Source organism: Podarcis cretensis (assembly GCF_951804945.1).
Source record: "Podarcis cretensis genome assembly, chromosome: 16".
NCBI lineage: Eukaryota > Metazoa > Chordata > Lepidosauria > Squamata > Lacertidae > Podarcis > Podarcis cretensis.
In genome coordinates, this window is record NC_137186.1 from 1,625,434 (window position 1) to 1,641,353 (window position 15,920).

The window sequence follows — 15,920 nt, forward strand, 5'->3', positions numbered from 1 at the left end:
ATGCATTCCAATACTTGTTTCGTTACTCTGTGTGTCTGATGCCCCATTGCCTCTTCTGATCTGCATGGTCACTACCTTACAGGGCACATAAGGGCAACCGATGAGTTCATGCAATGCGCTCTACGTGGGGCTACCTTTGAAGGTGACCCGGAAACTACAACTAATCCAGAACGCAGCAGCCAGACTGTTGACAGGGAGCGGCCGCCGAGACCATGTAATACCGGTCTTGAAAGACCTACATTGGCTCCCAGTACGTTTCCGAGCACAATTCAAAGTGTTGGTGCTGACCTTGAAAGCCCTAAACGGCCTCAAAGGTCCAGCATACCTGAAGGAGCGTCTCCACCCCCATCGTTCAGCCCGGACACTGAGGTCCAGCTCTGAGGGCCTTCTGGTGGTTCCCTCACTGCGAGAAGCCAAGTTACAGGGAACCAGGCAGAGGGCCTTCTCGGTAGTGGCGCCCTCCCTGTGGAAAGCCCTCCCAGCAGATGTCAAAGAGAATAACAACTACCAGACTTTTAGAAGACATCTGAAGGCAGCCCTGTTTAGGGATGCTTTTAATGTTTGATGTATCACAGTATTTTAATATTCTTTTGGAAGCCGCCCAGAGTGGCTGGGGAGGCCCAGCCAGATGGGCGGGGTATAAATAATAAATTATTATTATTATTATTATTATTATTATTATTATTATTATTAATCACCAGGGGGGTGGACACCATAACTTTTTCATCCCCGGTGGTAGAATCATAGAGTTGGAAGGGCCCCTGAGGATTATCAAGTTGAACCCCCTGCAATGCAGGATTGTGCAGCTCTTCCTTACAGGGCTTGAACCTGCAGACTTTCCATTATCAGCACCACAGTCTAGCCAATCGAGCTCTTCAGTGTCTTGATGCAGTTGGGGACTGGATGAGGATCAATAAACCAGCTTTGTCTGCTTCACCAAATGCAGCCGTTCCTGGGCAGGGGTAGCCTGATCGCTGCAGCCCATATGTTGATAATCTCAAGGCTGGATTTCTGCAATGCACTTCCTTGTGGGGCTGCCCTTAAGTCTGGTTTGGCAGTGCCAGCTGGTGCAGAATGCAGGAGCCAGGATGCTGAAAGGATCTTCTGGTCGAGAACATGGGGCCCTTGGTGAAAACAGCTGCCCCGGGTGCCCACTTACGACTGAGCCAAGTTCAAGGTTATTTTCATAGACCACGGGTAGGCAAACTAAGGCCCGGGGGCCAGATCTGGCCCAATCGCCTTCTAAATCCAGCCTTTGGATTGCCCAGGAATCAGCGTGTTTTAACATGAGTAGAATGTGTGCTTTTATTTAAAATACACCTCTGGGTTAAATGTGTGGCATAGGATATAGTTACCAGATTTTTTTCAATAAATCCGGGGACCCGGTTTTTTGTTGTTGTTGTTGTTTTGAAGCTGAGTAGCAACAGGGAATCAGTAGTTGGGATGGTGAGGCAAAAGACCCTGGGCCCAAGCACACATGCATATTGTATAAAGGTGCAAAGCCCTTCTTTCGCACCCTGCAAAACATAAATGCAAAGTTTTTTTTACAAACTGGGCTATGGTGCCTGTGACTCCTGAGCCTTCCTCGATTTCCTGCCCCCTTCTCCCTTTGTTTTTTTTAAATAATATTTATTACTTTTAAAGCTTACAAAAAAGAGAAAGAAAACAAAAAAGAAGAAAGAAAAAAACAATACAATACAGTATATAAACAATACAAAACACAACCTTAACACATTAAACTAAACACAATAAACAAAACAAAACAAAAACAATTTAAAAACATACATCATACTTTTTCCATATTCTATCTTTCATTCCCTTGTTTCATCGACCTCCTCTCACCTCCCTCTTTGTATTCCACTTCCATTAATTGTTTCAGCAATTCCTTTCCATCTTTCTCTATTTTCTATCATATAAATATCTTAACATATTTTTAATCTTATTTCCATTAAAATTAGTATACTTATTTAGGCTTAACTCCTTATAGCATTTCTACTAAGGCCATAAAATTTCATTCCAACATTTTTCTATCACTCATTAATTTTACAATATTTCTATATATAGACTTTAAATTTTCCAATCTTCTTCCACCATCTCCTCTCCCCGGTCTCGGACTCTGCCAGTCACTTCCATCAACTCCATACAGTCCATCAACCTAGAGATCTTATGTCCGAGGCTCTTAACTCTTTTCCAAGTCCCTTCTGCAGGTCTTCTTCATATTCTCTGATGCTATAGAGCAGATCTCGGGGAAACTCCGACCTAAATACTTTTGTTCCTTCTCGACAGGTCAGCCAAATTTCCATAATTGAAACTAAAGTCCATGAAGTATTTCAGAACATGTTTCAAAATTCCTCCATATCCAAAGGCCCCCAGAACTCCAGTCTCCTCCTGACCCAGGTCCATGTCCCAAAAGTAAGTTAATCCCTGCATGGGGGGATCTTTCCAACTTTCCTTCTCCAGTCCAGGCCGGGCTTCGATCCTCAAAATCTGACTTTTTCTGGATTCAATCATAAAAGGCCTCAACTTATAGTCCTCAATTTGCCTCTGTAAGGCTACAACAACTTTCTCCTTCTCCACATTTTGTTCTGCTAAAGTAGATTCCTGCAGCAAATCCTGAATAATTTTTGTATTAGTGCTCACTTTTTGTACCAAGTTATCAATTTTAGTAGCCATAACATCCGTCTTTTTGTGAAGCTGTTTCAACGAATAGCTTATCTTGCATAATACAATCACTAAGGCTTCTCCTGTCGACATTCTTAAATGGTCCAAGGTCAATCCTGGATTCTCACAGCTCTTATCCTGCAGCTGGAGATTCCCCAGCTCCACTCTTGTAACAGTTTCAAAAGTTCCCTCTAGAGGGAAACAGTCTCCACTTGTATCAATCCTTTCAAGCACAGTTCCAAAAGTAAAGTTAGTTTCAATTTTCAGTTACTTTTCCTCCTTTTTAAACACAGAAGAAGACAATGGAAAGAATATATTTCTCTTATTTAACTAACTGTCAATGTGCGTTTTATTCACAGTCAATGAACTCTCCCAAAACATCAATCTACTGGCAGCCCGTTCCAGGTTCAGAGCAGTGGTGATTTAATTTTTATCACTCTTTCCTGCAGGTTTACACGATCCAAAATTTCCCCCCTCTTCTCCTGCTTCCAGTGGGGGGTTTAATGATTTTAATTGATGGAAGTTTAATCTTTTACATAAGGCTTTCCAAGACCTTAGCTTGCAGCTTCTTTGCTTCAATCTATTTACAAAAGGGGAAAGCGGACTTCCTGTTTGAAACCTTCCCATTTCTGTACCAAATTAAGACATTTGTAAATCCAATTTTCCGTTCTACTCACGGGTAGATGTTTAGAGTCAAATTGTCCACAGGAAAAAGTCAGCGCTCTCCGGCAACAGCAATGCGGCTTCCCTCCGTGAAAAAAGCAATCAATCCGAAGCACTGCGCCGCTCACCCCACATCGCTCCGGATCCCCGAAACCGGGTCTCCCCACGAGTAGAGGAGGCGCAAAAGGTGCCAGCCGAATCCCACGTTCACAGGCTTCTCCCACCTGTGATTTTAATGGGTCTCTGCCTTCGCCGTGGCGGTCAGACCCTGATTTCCACGGAGCAAATTCCTCCCGATCGGAGGAACTCCGCCATTGCCGGAGGCGCCAACCCGGAAGTCCCCTTCTCCCTTTGTTTTGACAGATTGGGGGAGGCTTGGGAGTCGCTGGGGGGCAGCCATTACCCAGGAGGGGACAAGGCACATGGTTTCTCATGAGCATTCCTAATTTCTAATTACATACATGTAAATAAAATAGCAAAAACAGACATCTAGAATTACGAGCATGATTCAGACTTCTGGATTATTTAAAACTATCTTCTTATTAGCTGCTCCCTGCTGTTCAGCTCAGGCCTCAGTAAAATAACATAGCATTTTGGGGGGGAAATGCAGCCCAGTAACCCACAACTGGAGGCCAAGATGGAGAAGATCTCCACAGCCACCATGTATTTGCCCTTGGTGCTCAAGTAGGTTGGAACAAAGGAGAGCCACACACTGCAAAAGACCAGCATGCTGAAGGTGATGAATTTGGCTTCATTGAAACTGTCAGGCAACTTTCTAGCTAGGAAAGCCACCGTGAAGCTCACAACGGCCAGCAAACCCATGAATCCCAGGACACAATAAAACATGATAGTGGAGCCTTCATTACATTCTAGTATTATTTCTTCAGTCATCAAGTGCATGTCAACGTCTGGGAAAGGAGGAGAAGTGGCCAGCCATATGCTACAGATTGTGGCTTGAATAAGGGAGCAGGAAAGAACAATGGAGCTGGCCAATTGTTTCCCCAGCCACTTCCTCATGCTGGACCCTGGCTTGGTGGCCATGAAAGCCAGAACCACAATGGTGGTTTTGGACAATATGCATGAAATTGCCACTGAGAAGATCATGCCAAAAGCAGTTTGTCGAAGGAGGCAGGTGACTTCCTCAGGCTCGCCAATGAAGAGCAGAGCACAAAGGAAGGAGAGCAGGAGGGAAAGGAGGAGAATATAAGTGAGGTTGCGGTTGTTGGCTTTAACTATGGGAGTATCTCTGTGCTTTGTGAATATTTGAAGCACCAAAGCTGTGATGCAGGAAAAGAAGAGGGCAAAGGTGGCCAAACTGATCCCCAACGGTTCTCCATAAGACAAGAATGTTTTGTCTTTGGGGAGGCAGCCGTCCTGTTCATTGTTTGCATATTGATCTCCAGGGCATTCTAAACAGTCATCCATGTCTGAAAATGAAAATGGAAAAAAACAAATCTTATTAAAACAAAAAGGTCTTCTGTCCTCAAATTGTCATAATGCAGCTAAGAGATGCCAGAATATATATTGGCTACTTCCATACTGTTTTCCCATTAGAGAAATGAGCTTCCGATGCGCAGGTAAAAAAACATGACAGGTGTGTGTGTGTGTGTGTGTGTGATGCATTCCTTACCCTCCTTGTTTGAGATCTTCCCTTCTGGACACAGAAGGCAATCATAGCAGCAGAATGGCTTTCCTTCCTTCTTGTTCTTTCTATAACCTACATGACAATTCTCATTACACAGAGAAGTGGGTTGTGCCTGTTCATAAATGAAAGAGGAAATCGTTTGGGAGTTCGCATCTCACTGACCTATCTTCAAATAATAAAAACGACAGTAAAACAATAGCTTGCTAGAGGTTTTGTGCTTTTTTTCTAAAGATGACCTTTAATCCAGCACTAATTATAGCACTGGAACTCCAGTACATTTCCCTTTATGAAAGCCATATTAGTGAGTATTTAAATTTCTACAGATATTAGCATGGCAGTGCTAATCTCTAGCAAATTAGAAAATGTTCAGGTGAAAGCTTATTGGGTCAATATCTCATGACTATAGAAATTGCTCAAGCATTTTTGACATAAACGTTGGCTCTCGATGCAATCTTTCAGTGCTATTTGTTTCTAGAGTTACCTTCTTCATCATCTGCATGTGCCTTACAATTTAATTTTGTTTTCTATAAAGCCTTCTGCAGAGCCAGCTGTTAAAAACAATAGTTTGACCAGGGGGTTGTGTGAACATTTACTGTTAATCATTTTAATTCAGCAGCCAATGTTTGCATGTTTGCCATGTTGAATGTAATGGTTTAAATGACACTGAAATTACAATGCCTAAATGTGTATTGCTAACTTGGGGTTTGTTTCACAGGACTCAGATCTTTAACTAGTTAGTAATAACATGTTGATTGTTCCTCTACTCTGTGCTGAAAGTGAACCTTTGATCATGTGATGAAGGTATTTGGTTGCAAATCCCCATTTTGAAGGAAGTTGCCTGTTTAGACTTTCTCTGAACACCACAGGGAACAGAAGATGTAAATGAAACTCTCAAGGAAAACAGCTCCAGGGAAACGGATGCTGTTAGAGAGAGAGAGAGTGAGAGTGAGAGTGAGAGTGAGAGTGAGAGAGAGAGAGAGAGAGAGACTTTGCTTCCAAGTCTGTTTAGATTATGTCACATTTTCTAAGATGCTGAGCCTGTGTTGCACAGCACAAGACACTGCATGAATATTTGGTTGTATCTTTGATGTTTATGTTCTGTTTTTGAAGAGTTCTGCAAGTAAAAGTTTGGATAATATTTCTATGCAAACCAATGAGAAGGTTTCAACAGTGAATTGACTCTGTCTGGAGTAATTGTGGGATAAAAATTAGAGCTGTGGGACAGATTTGACCAAATCCCCAAGTGAATTGGGCTGATTTAGAAGGAACCAGACTTCAACCAAGTTGGACAGAGACAGTCCTGAATCAAACGGAATTACACTCCCCCCCCCCCAAAGTGGTGTTAGGGTTTGGGTTGCCGGATGGGAAGGGGAGGCAGGAAGCATCTGCAAATAGCACCATCACAGGGCTCTTTACAACAGAGCTTTCAAATAGCCCCACACTGTACTTTGGATCAGTGGCATAGCGTGGGGGGGTGCAGGGGGGGCCAGCCGCACCGGGCGCAACATCTGGGGGTTAGGGTTAGGGGCGCAAATCCACGGGTTAGGGGGTGCAAATCCACGGCTTAGGGGGTGCAAATTACTTGCCTTGCCCCGGGTGCTGACAACCCACACTATGCCACTGCTTTGGATATGTGTGCCTGTTCCAAGCAGGGGGACACATGGGTGCCATCAAATTGAGCAGGATTGAGCCCTCTGATCACCAACCTCTGAGTAAATGGTCCAATCCTGACTGCAGGGGTCTGAAGTATGGTCTAAAGAAAGGTGGAGAGCATTTCTGACAGTATATTCAATTGGAATTTTAAGAACCCTAATCAAACATTGCCTTATCCCCATTTGATTTGGGGCCAAATAACAGTTTCAGAGAGAAACGGAACTAACTGTGGTTAAAAAAGTAAAGTACCTAGGGGTAAACATAACAGCAAAAAATCTGAGTCTATTTAAGGATAATTACGAAAAATGTTGGTCTGAAATTAAGAGAGATTTGGATAGTTGGACAAAATTGAAGCTTTCTCTGTTAGGCCGAATTGCTGCTGTTAAGATGAATGTATTGCCAAAGATGTTGTTTTTGTTTCAAACATTGCAGATTGTGGACAAGACAGAGTGTTTCCGGAAGTGGCAGAGAGATATATCTAGATTTGTCTGGCAGGGCAAAAAGCCCAGAATTAAGTTTAAGATACTAACTGATGCGAAAGAAAGAGGGGGCTTTGCCCTGCCGGACTTAAAGTTGTATTATGAAGCCGCAGCCTTTTGCTGGCTAAAAGACTGGCTACTTCTTGAAGACACTGACGTATTGGATTTGGAAGGGTTTAACAATGCTTTTGGTTGGCATGCATATCTATGGTACGATAAGGTTAAGATCAATAAGGTCTTCAAGAACCATATTGTCAGGAAAGCAGTTTTTAATGTCTGGACAAAATACAAAGACTTACTGGAAAATAAAACTCCGAGGTGGCTTTCACCTCTGGAAGCTAAGGCCCGAAAAAGACCCAATATGGAAGCCAAATGGCCAAAATATTGGGAAATATTAGAAAAAGATGGAGACAATTGGAAATTGCAGAGTTTGGAGAAAATGAAGGATAAAGTGCGAGACTGGTTACACTACGCTCAGATTAAAGAAGTTTTTAAAAATGACAAAAAGCTAGGGTTCCAGGTGGAGAAATCGAAGTTGGAAACAGAGCTGTTAGAGCCTAAGACTAAGGTATTATCAAGAATGTATAACTTGCTGCTGAAATGGAATACACAAGACGAAATGGTTAAATCGGTTATGATAAAGTGGGCTCAGGATATTGGGCATAATATCATGTTTGAGGACTGGGAAAGGTTGTGGACCACTGGGCTGAACTTCACTGCATGTAATGCTCTGAAGGAAAATGTAATGAAAATGATATATAGATGGTACATGACCCCAGTTAAACTTGCCAAAATATACCATTTGTCTGATAATAAATGTTGGAAATGTAAAGAACATGAAGGAACATTCTTTCATCTCTGGTGGACTTGCCCTAGAGTGAAGGCCTTTTGGGAAATGATATATAATGAGTTGAAAAAGGTATTTAAGTATACCTTCACTAAGAAACCAGAGGCCTTCCTTCTGGGCATTGTCGGCCAGAAGGTGTTAAAGAAGGACCGAACATTTTTTATGTATGCAACAACGGCAGCAAGGATACTCATCGCCAAGAGCTGGAAAACTCAAGATCTACCCACACTGGAAGAGTGGCAGATGCAACTGATGGACTATATGCAACTGGCCGAGATGACTGGCAGAATCCGAGACCTGGGAGAAGAGAGGGTTGAAGAAGACTGGAAGAAATTCAAGACTTATCTACAAAAGTATTGTAATTTGGTTGAAGGCTAAGAAGGATGCTAGATCATAAATAATTGCCTACCATTGAATTAGATTTGAAATTGACGACAAGTGAGATTGAGGGAAATATAAAATTTGTGGAGAATAGATCAAACTAATTGAACAAAATTTAAGAATATAAACAAGATGATAAATTGCTGGGAAAAATTTATAACGATGTAAGTGGGAGTGGGAGACGTGAGGGAGTCCAAAGAAGTTCTGGAAAATGTGTTATGATTCATGTTATACTGTTTATTATTTTTGCATTTTGTATTTTAAAAAAATCTTAATAAATATTTATAAAAAAAAAAAAAAATGATTTGGGGCCAAATAACTCCAGAATGGATTGGTGGTGTGTGTGCATGCAAAATACTAGGAATGAAAGAAAAAAGAAAGGAGGGAGGGAGGGAGGGAGGGAGGGAGGGAGGGAGGGAGGATATTCTAATTAAAAGACATACTGGGCTACTTTGAATTTAATTGACTAGTGACACTCTGCAGCTCAGATACCTCTGCAAATAGGCTTGGAAACACAATAGCTTTCTTTTTAACAGTGTTTCCTCTAATATACCTAGTCTGATAATTGATGGTGATTCAATGTGTTGCAGTGAGGCAGTTTTCGGACTGACCAAAAAACTAGAGAAAATCCAGAACAACTTCGTACCTGGTTGAACCAGTTGGGCCACATGATACCATCATCATGAATGGTTAACCTCTTTTCTGGGGGAGCTTGTGGGTCCATTGTTCCAACTTTGACTCTCAGAAATGACTGATTTGGGAATGTGACCCAATTTACTATATCAAATCCAGCTACTAATTCCCCATTTTGGTCAAAGGAAACTTCTTCCCCAGCACTATTATTGAATGAAACTCTTCCCAGAAAGTGGTGGACCTAAGTTTGAAGAGGAAAAAAGCAATAAATGAAGATGCCAAAAATAATTAAATATAGGTAATATTTGTACAAATAGAGTGTTTATCTTTAACATCTAAGAGGTATAGTTCATGGTCTCCTTAAAAGATGTATGTTAGTGTCTTTCTGTGTTTTTAATGAGTCTCTTTTAATGAGTCAGTTTATCAAGCTTATCCAAAATGGATGGAGCTAAAAAGGAAAAACGAATTAATGAGCTGTACTATTTTCTAGAAAAAGAGATGCTGGAACTCACCACAAATACCTCCTTTGTTCCCTTGGAATAGCAATGGTGCCCCCTGGAGAGGGGAGAGAACTGAGTTCCCCTGAGTTATGGCTGAAAAAAGCCCTGCTCATGAGGATATACATTGTGGAACACAATATTCATTTAAATGTTTTGTGAAGGCTAATTTCAATTGTAGCCATGTTCATTGTGAAGGTAAGATGTGGTTCTTTTAAGAATTACAGTTAGTCTTGGCCTAAATTTCATAGAACTTCGACCACAAATCTAAAATACTGGTGTCCATGTGTTTTATTATTCAACAACTGGGCGAGGGCTCAGGGCCTTGACACGCAGTGAGTTTCCCCTACTGACAGAGGTATTCAAGAAAAGTGCCCCCTTTGGCAGAGCTCCAGAGTTGATTACAGACATCTGTATTAACTGGAAGACAACATTACCTGCCACGGCTGTTGATCTGTAAGTTTCCATCTTGCTCCACCTGCCATTGCTCCGCAGTTTAATTTGGTGGACTGCATGGTGTGCAAAGCATGTGCCAAAATATAGATTGCATTGTAGATGCTGTAGCTGTGGGCTGTCATGCTCGTTTCAAAAACAGACCCAGGCAGACTCTCAATATTCTCCTCCCCAGTGCAGAGTTTGCCATCTTTCTTCTCTGAAGCAGAATCATTAAAACCACAATTAAATGCCTCTTCCCAGAAAACCCTGAGAAAGCCATCTTCTTTTTCCAAGGTAGGGTTTCTCATCTGAATAAATTTCTGGAATCCTGGAAGATCCTTAGAGTGAACTGCAAAGGATAGAGCCCCATGGAGGAATGTGATGTCCCAACCTCTTTGAATGGGAAATGAGGTGAAGTCCATCTGGGCTGTCATAATCCAGACTTTTGTATTTCCTTGCATTGACACATCATTCGTTTCTGCAAGTCTGGGTATCATTCTCATTACCATAATTGTATGAATTTCAGCATGTACAACCACAGCATTGGCAGTGCTTCCCACAATAATGTTCATCGTTTTCGAACCTTCTTCCACCATTTCATCAAACTCACCAGAAGAGGTAACCTTAGGGAAACTTTCTATAAAATCAAAGCAGATACCCTTCTGGGCAAACATGGGGAGAACATTTTGTACGAATCTCTCTCCACTGTCCTCATGGAGATGAAAAAGCACACCAATCCACACCCAACGGAAATGCAGCAGTAACTGGAGGATCCCCTCATATTGCTGAGTCCCATCTGGGAATATCCAGTGGGTGAAAAGGGCTTGAATGTCATTAGTTGTCAAAGGAGAAGATCCATAGATGAGCTGAAGAGGGTCATTGTTAAAATCAAGGGAGGAAAGATGATAACAAATGATGATATCAAAACACCAATTAGACTCAAAACCAGATTTCAATCTCTATTTAATTGGTATACAGTGGTACCTTGGGTTAAGAACTTAATTCGTTCCGGAGGTCCGTTCTTAACCTGAAACTGTTCTTAACCTGAGGTACCACTTTAGCTAATGGGGCCTCCTGCTGCTGCCACGCCGCCGGAGCACGATTTCTGTTCTCATCCTGAAACAAAGTTCTTAACCCAAGGTACTATTTCTGGGTTAGCAGCGTCTGTAACCTGAAGCATCTGTAACGTGAAGTATCTGTAACCCGAGGTTGTTGTTGTTTAGTCGTTTAGTCGTGTCCGACTCTTCGTGACCCCCTGTCTTCCACTGCCTCCCGCAGTTTGGTCAGACTCATGCTGGTAGCTTCCAGAACACTGTCCCACCATCTCGTCCTCTGTCGTCCCCTTCTTCTTGTGCCCTCAATCTTTCCCAACATCAGGGTCTTTTCCAGGGAGTCTTTTCTTCTCATGAGGTGGCCAAAGTCTTGGATCCTCAGCTTCATGATCTGTCTTTCCAGTGAGCACTCAGGGCTGATTTCCTTCAGAATGGATCACTTTGATCTTCTTGCAGTCCACGGGACTCTCAAGAGTCTCCTCCAGGACCAGAATTCAAAAGCATTCTAATAATATTTAATTTCATGGCATTAGTACTGTTGTTATCAGCTGCCAAACCTTAGAAATACAGCTTTTCCTAAAGTTTTGCACAATTTTGGCCACTAGTGTAATGAGCATCACCTTCATTATATGTCAAATGCAGAAATATATTCATTACAGATATACGATAAGGTTTTTAAGTGCGCACACACACGCGCGCACACACAACGCACACATTTATTTACAGAATGTCATCGAAGAGTTCAGGTGTAGGAGGTTCATCGAAGGCTAAGCTTGAAGTTATATAGATTTGAGACATAATGCCAGCAACAACAACCTCTCCAGACTGGAAATATTTGTGAAGAATAGGAAGAGGGTCACTAATGGAACATGGAGCAACAGCAGCCTTGCACTCATCTGGAGGAAGCAGCACTGATGCCAACATCATGGAAAGTACCATCCTGCACAGAGCATGGTAGGAGCAAGAGGAATTTTTTAGGCGACAATTCATCTCTTTGCCCATTTTCATCTGAGTGATACTGAGCAGCAAAGTCTCAATGGGATGGTTACGAAAGCCAGATTTTTGCAGGGAAATGAATCAGTGATCATTCTGACAGAGCCCTTGGTGTAAAGCCAAGCTTTGAACATCACAGGAGATATTAATAGTATCTGCAAGTCTTGATTCATCGTTTTCATGCAGCTACTGGAACTCGCCAGAGAGTCAAAGAAATGATTGTGATTTCTTTGATAATTACAGGAGACTTAATCAGCTTTGCTGGTTTGTTGCTTCTTGGTGAGGTGGAGTGGGGGGAGATGTTTATTACACCATAGCCAAAGTCTCAGCTGGTCCTCCTTAGTAGGGAGGAATAAGAGTTTAATGAGATTCAGTAAAATGAGAGAGAAAAGTCACCTAGAAAACTGGGTGAAAGAAGAAAATTTATAATAAAAGAATAACTGCTTTGCAGCCAATAATTTAAAGAGGTAGAATAAAACGTTGCAGAACCTTTAAATTGAGTCAGTTTATCAAGCTTATCAATTATCTATTATATTAACTAACACCATATAGACTATTATGGACATACCATAATTTTCAATTAAAATTCAATAATCAAGTTTAGATTTAGAAATCTGTTAATTCAGTGATTTAGGCTCTTTCTCAATGAGGTTTAAAATGTTCAAGACTCCAATATAGCAGTCAATTCTGAACAAGTTATGTCCAAAGAAGAAAGGCAATACTGTCATAGTAGCATGAATATTCTTAATTCCTTTTTCTGGTGCTGAAAATTTTTAGGTTGTATTTTTCTAACTAGATTGACCACCACCAAATTTTGAGGCCTAAAACCATATTGTAAACAACATGGTTGATCTTGTGATCTTGTGGGGAACTTGATCTGAAAGGTCATCTTTAGGTGCAGCATATTTCTCAACATCTGATATTGCAGTGACATCAGAGAACCGATTTTTCTCACATGAATGATCAGCTGATCATTGGGGTTGAAAATCTCCAAACATGGCACTCTGCAACCCTTTGCAATCAGTTGATCATTGGGGCTTGCATACTGGTACTTTCAGAGCTATGGTAGCCTTCATGATCAGCTGACTGTTGGGGCTTCCATAGCACCATGAAAACTGATTTGCAATCCTGAACTATCAGCTCATCACCAGCACTTGTAGAGCACTTTGCACAGGGCTTTCTAGGTGCTCCTGACAGCTGATGGAATCCACAAACCCTCATCAGCCCAGCAACTCATTATCTGTCCCACAGCTGTCATCAGATATATCACATCATATATAGCATATCTGTCAGGGATTGGCCAGATGAGGAGGAGGAATGGTTCCAGGCTGGAGGCAGATGAAGATTGCATGGACCCAGGTGTGTGGTGGTGGCAAACAGGAGAAGGAGGAGGAGGAGGAACAGGAGCAAGCCAGCATATGCTCTAGTCCTGAACAGAGACAGAAGTCAGAAATGGTAGAAAGAGTACAGCAGACAGATGACACCATGTCACTTGAAAGCCTGGTAGTGCCTCCTCCACCGTAGGCAGTAAGGAGCAATTTGGAAGTTAGGAAGTGTTTTGGTGTTTTGCAGTGTTTGGGCGTCTTTTGTCCCAACATATCTAAGCACCAAAGGGGGGGAAAAAACCTGGTGGCTGTGGAGATCTTCTCCATCTTGGCCTCCAGTGCTGGGATGCTGAACTGTATCTTTCCCCCTAAATGTTATATAATTATCTTGAGACATGAAATGAACAATAAAGAACAGTTGAAAAAAATAAATAAGTATCAATCTGACAACTGAAATCATTATATTCAAATGTGGATACTTTTTAAAATGTTTCAAGGTTTGTTTGGTTGAGATGATCAACAGAAAGGGTTCAACTCTCAGGAATCCTAAATAAAATAAAATAAAAATCTGCATTAGTCAGATCACATTACCTGCCATGGTTGTGGTTTCAGATGGTCCCATGCTATTCCATTGGTGATTGTTCTATGTTTGAATTTGAGCATTGACATGGTATGCAAAGCATGTGCCACAGTATATAGAGCATTGTGGACACTGTAGCTTTGGGCACTCATGCTCATTTCAAAAACAGACCCCGGAAGGCTCTCAATATTCTCCTCCCGAGTGCAGAATTTGCCATCTACATTGTCTAAAGTAGGATGAGAAAAATAACAATCAAATGCCACTTCCCAGAAAACCCTGAGAAAGCCATCTTCTTTTTCCAAGGTAGGGTTTCTCATCTGAATAAATTTCTGGAATCCTGGAAGATCCTTAGAGTGAACTGCAAAGGATAGAGCCCCATGGAGGAATGTGATGTCCCAACCTCTTTGAAAGGGAAATGATGTGAAATCCATCTGGGCTATCATAATCCAGACTTTTTCCTTGCCTTGCATTGATATATTATCTGTTTCTGCGAGGTTGGGCATCATTCTCATTACCATAATGGTATCAATTTCACCATGAATGAGAACAACACTGGCAGTGCTTCTCATGACAATTCTGATTATTTTAGAACCACCATCTACCACTTTATGGAGCTCATCAGAATAGGTTGCTTGGGGGAATCTTTCTACAAAATCAAAGCAGATACCCCTCTGGGAAAACATGGGAAGAACGTTTTGTACAAATCTCTCTCCTGTGTCATCACTCAGAGAAAGCACCCCAATCCACATCCAGCTGAAATGCAGTAGATGACGAAGTATCCCATTGTACTGCTGAAGCCCATCTGGGAACACCCAGTGGAAGAAAAGTGTTTGCACATAGCTATTCATAATGGGAGAAGAGCCATACATGAGCTGAAAGTAAAGGAAGCAAAGGGTCAGCTGAAGGAAAGGAAAAGGAAAAGTGATACCCAATTGTCCTATCAGGCACCAGTTCAAGTGGAAACCAGTCAGATGGGTGGCAGATAAATAATAAATTGTTATGATAGAATAAGGTTACCAGACGTCCTTGTTTCCCGGGGACAGTCCCCGGATTTACAAATCAGTCCCCATACAAAATCAATTGAAGTTGAAAAGTGTCCCTGGATTCAGTGAAAAAAATCTGGTAACCTTATATAGAATGTAGAGATGCAGTACAATTTTGTTTGATCTGCTTTCTGAAGTGCACTGATCTGAACCAATGCTTGTGAACCTGCTTTTGGATTGAACTACAGCTGCCAGTCAAAAGATGCACTACTTAGAATTTTGCAATGCACATGGGAATATTTCCCTTGTGCAAAAGATCCCGACAAAAATCACACTTTAGGAAGGAGTGCACTGAAAAGCCTTGGAAAGTGTGCAATTTAAAATGAAATGTTTTTTTCTTTTCAAGAAGTATACACAAAATGCATAGATTCCAAATATAGGCATTATGTGTGGGGGCTTCTTTAAATGAGCACAAAATGAGACATAACGAACCAGAAACATTGAAAGGGGATGGATATTTTAAATGGATGGAATTAGGTTGCTCAGTTGATGCACCATTTCAGAGATCTGTTAAGGATGCTCAACGGGGACCAACCAAGCTGAGACAAATGAAGGAGAAGGCATAGAGGTTGGGATATGGCTATTATATTTCAAATATTTCAGAAATCATGGTCGGATTGGATAGCAGGTTGTGGAATTTAGTGGAGGGACTGATTTTTACAAAATTATTTTCGAAATATTTAAGAATTTGATAGCACGGTTTATATTAATTTTCAATATTCTGTCCAATTAGAAATTCTTCCACCTATATTATCTACATAGGTGAGCATGAAGAATAAATTGTCATTTCAGGAATTATAGCACTAGGTTAAAAAATATCACCTACTGCAGATACACATGCACACAAACACACAAATGTATATATCCCCTATTGCATACATACACACACACGGGCTGAAATGCTTTGGCCAACACCAAAAAGATACTATTCTATTGCGGTTATGATTCTTTTGTTCTTACTTGGGCCATCTTGTACATGGACAGGATTGTAGCCATGTGAACATATAAATCAGAGTTTGGCCCACCAATGACT

General features: G+C 41.5%; 2 protein-coding genes across 2 annotated transcripts in view; both read right to left on the reverse strand.

Annotated features, from left to right (window-relative positions):
- The window catches only part of LOC307205699 (uncharacterized protein), a 330,448-nt gene that overhangs the window by 257,577 nt on the left and 56,951 nt on the right, over positions 1 to 15,920 (reverse strand). The window lies entirely within an intron of this gene.
- The window catches only part of LOC307205227 (vomeronasal type-2 receptor 26-like), a gene marked incomplete at both ends in the record, with an annotated part of 67,446 nt that overhangs the window by 40,817 nt on the left and 10,709 nt on the right, over positions 1 to 15,920 (reverse strand). The gene's annotated exons all lie outside the window — the stretch shown is intronic.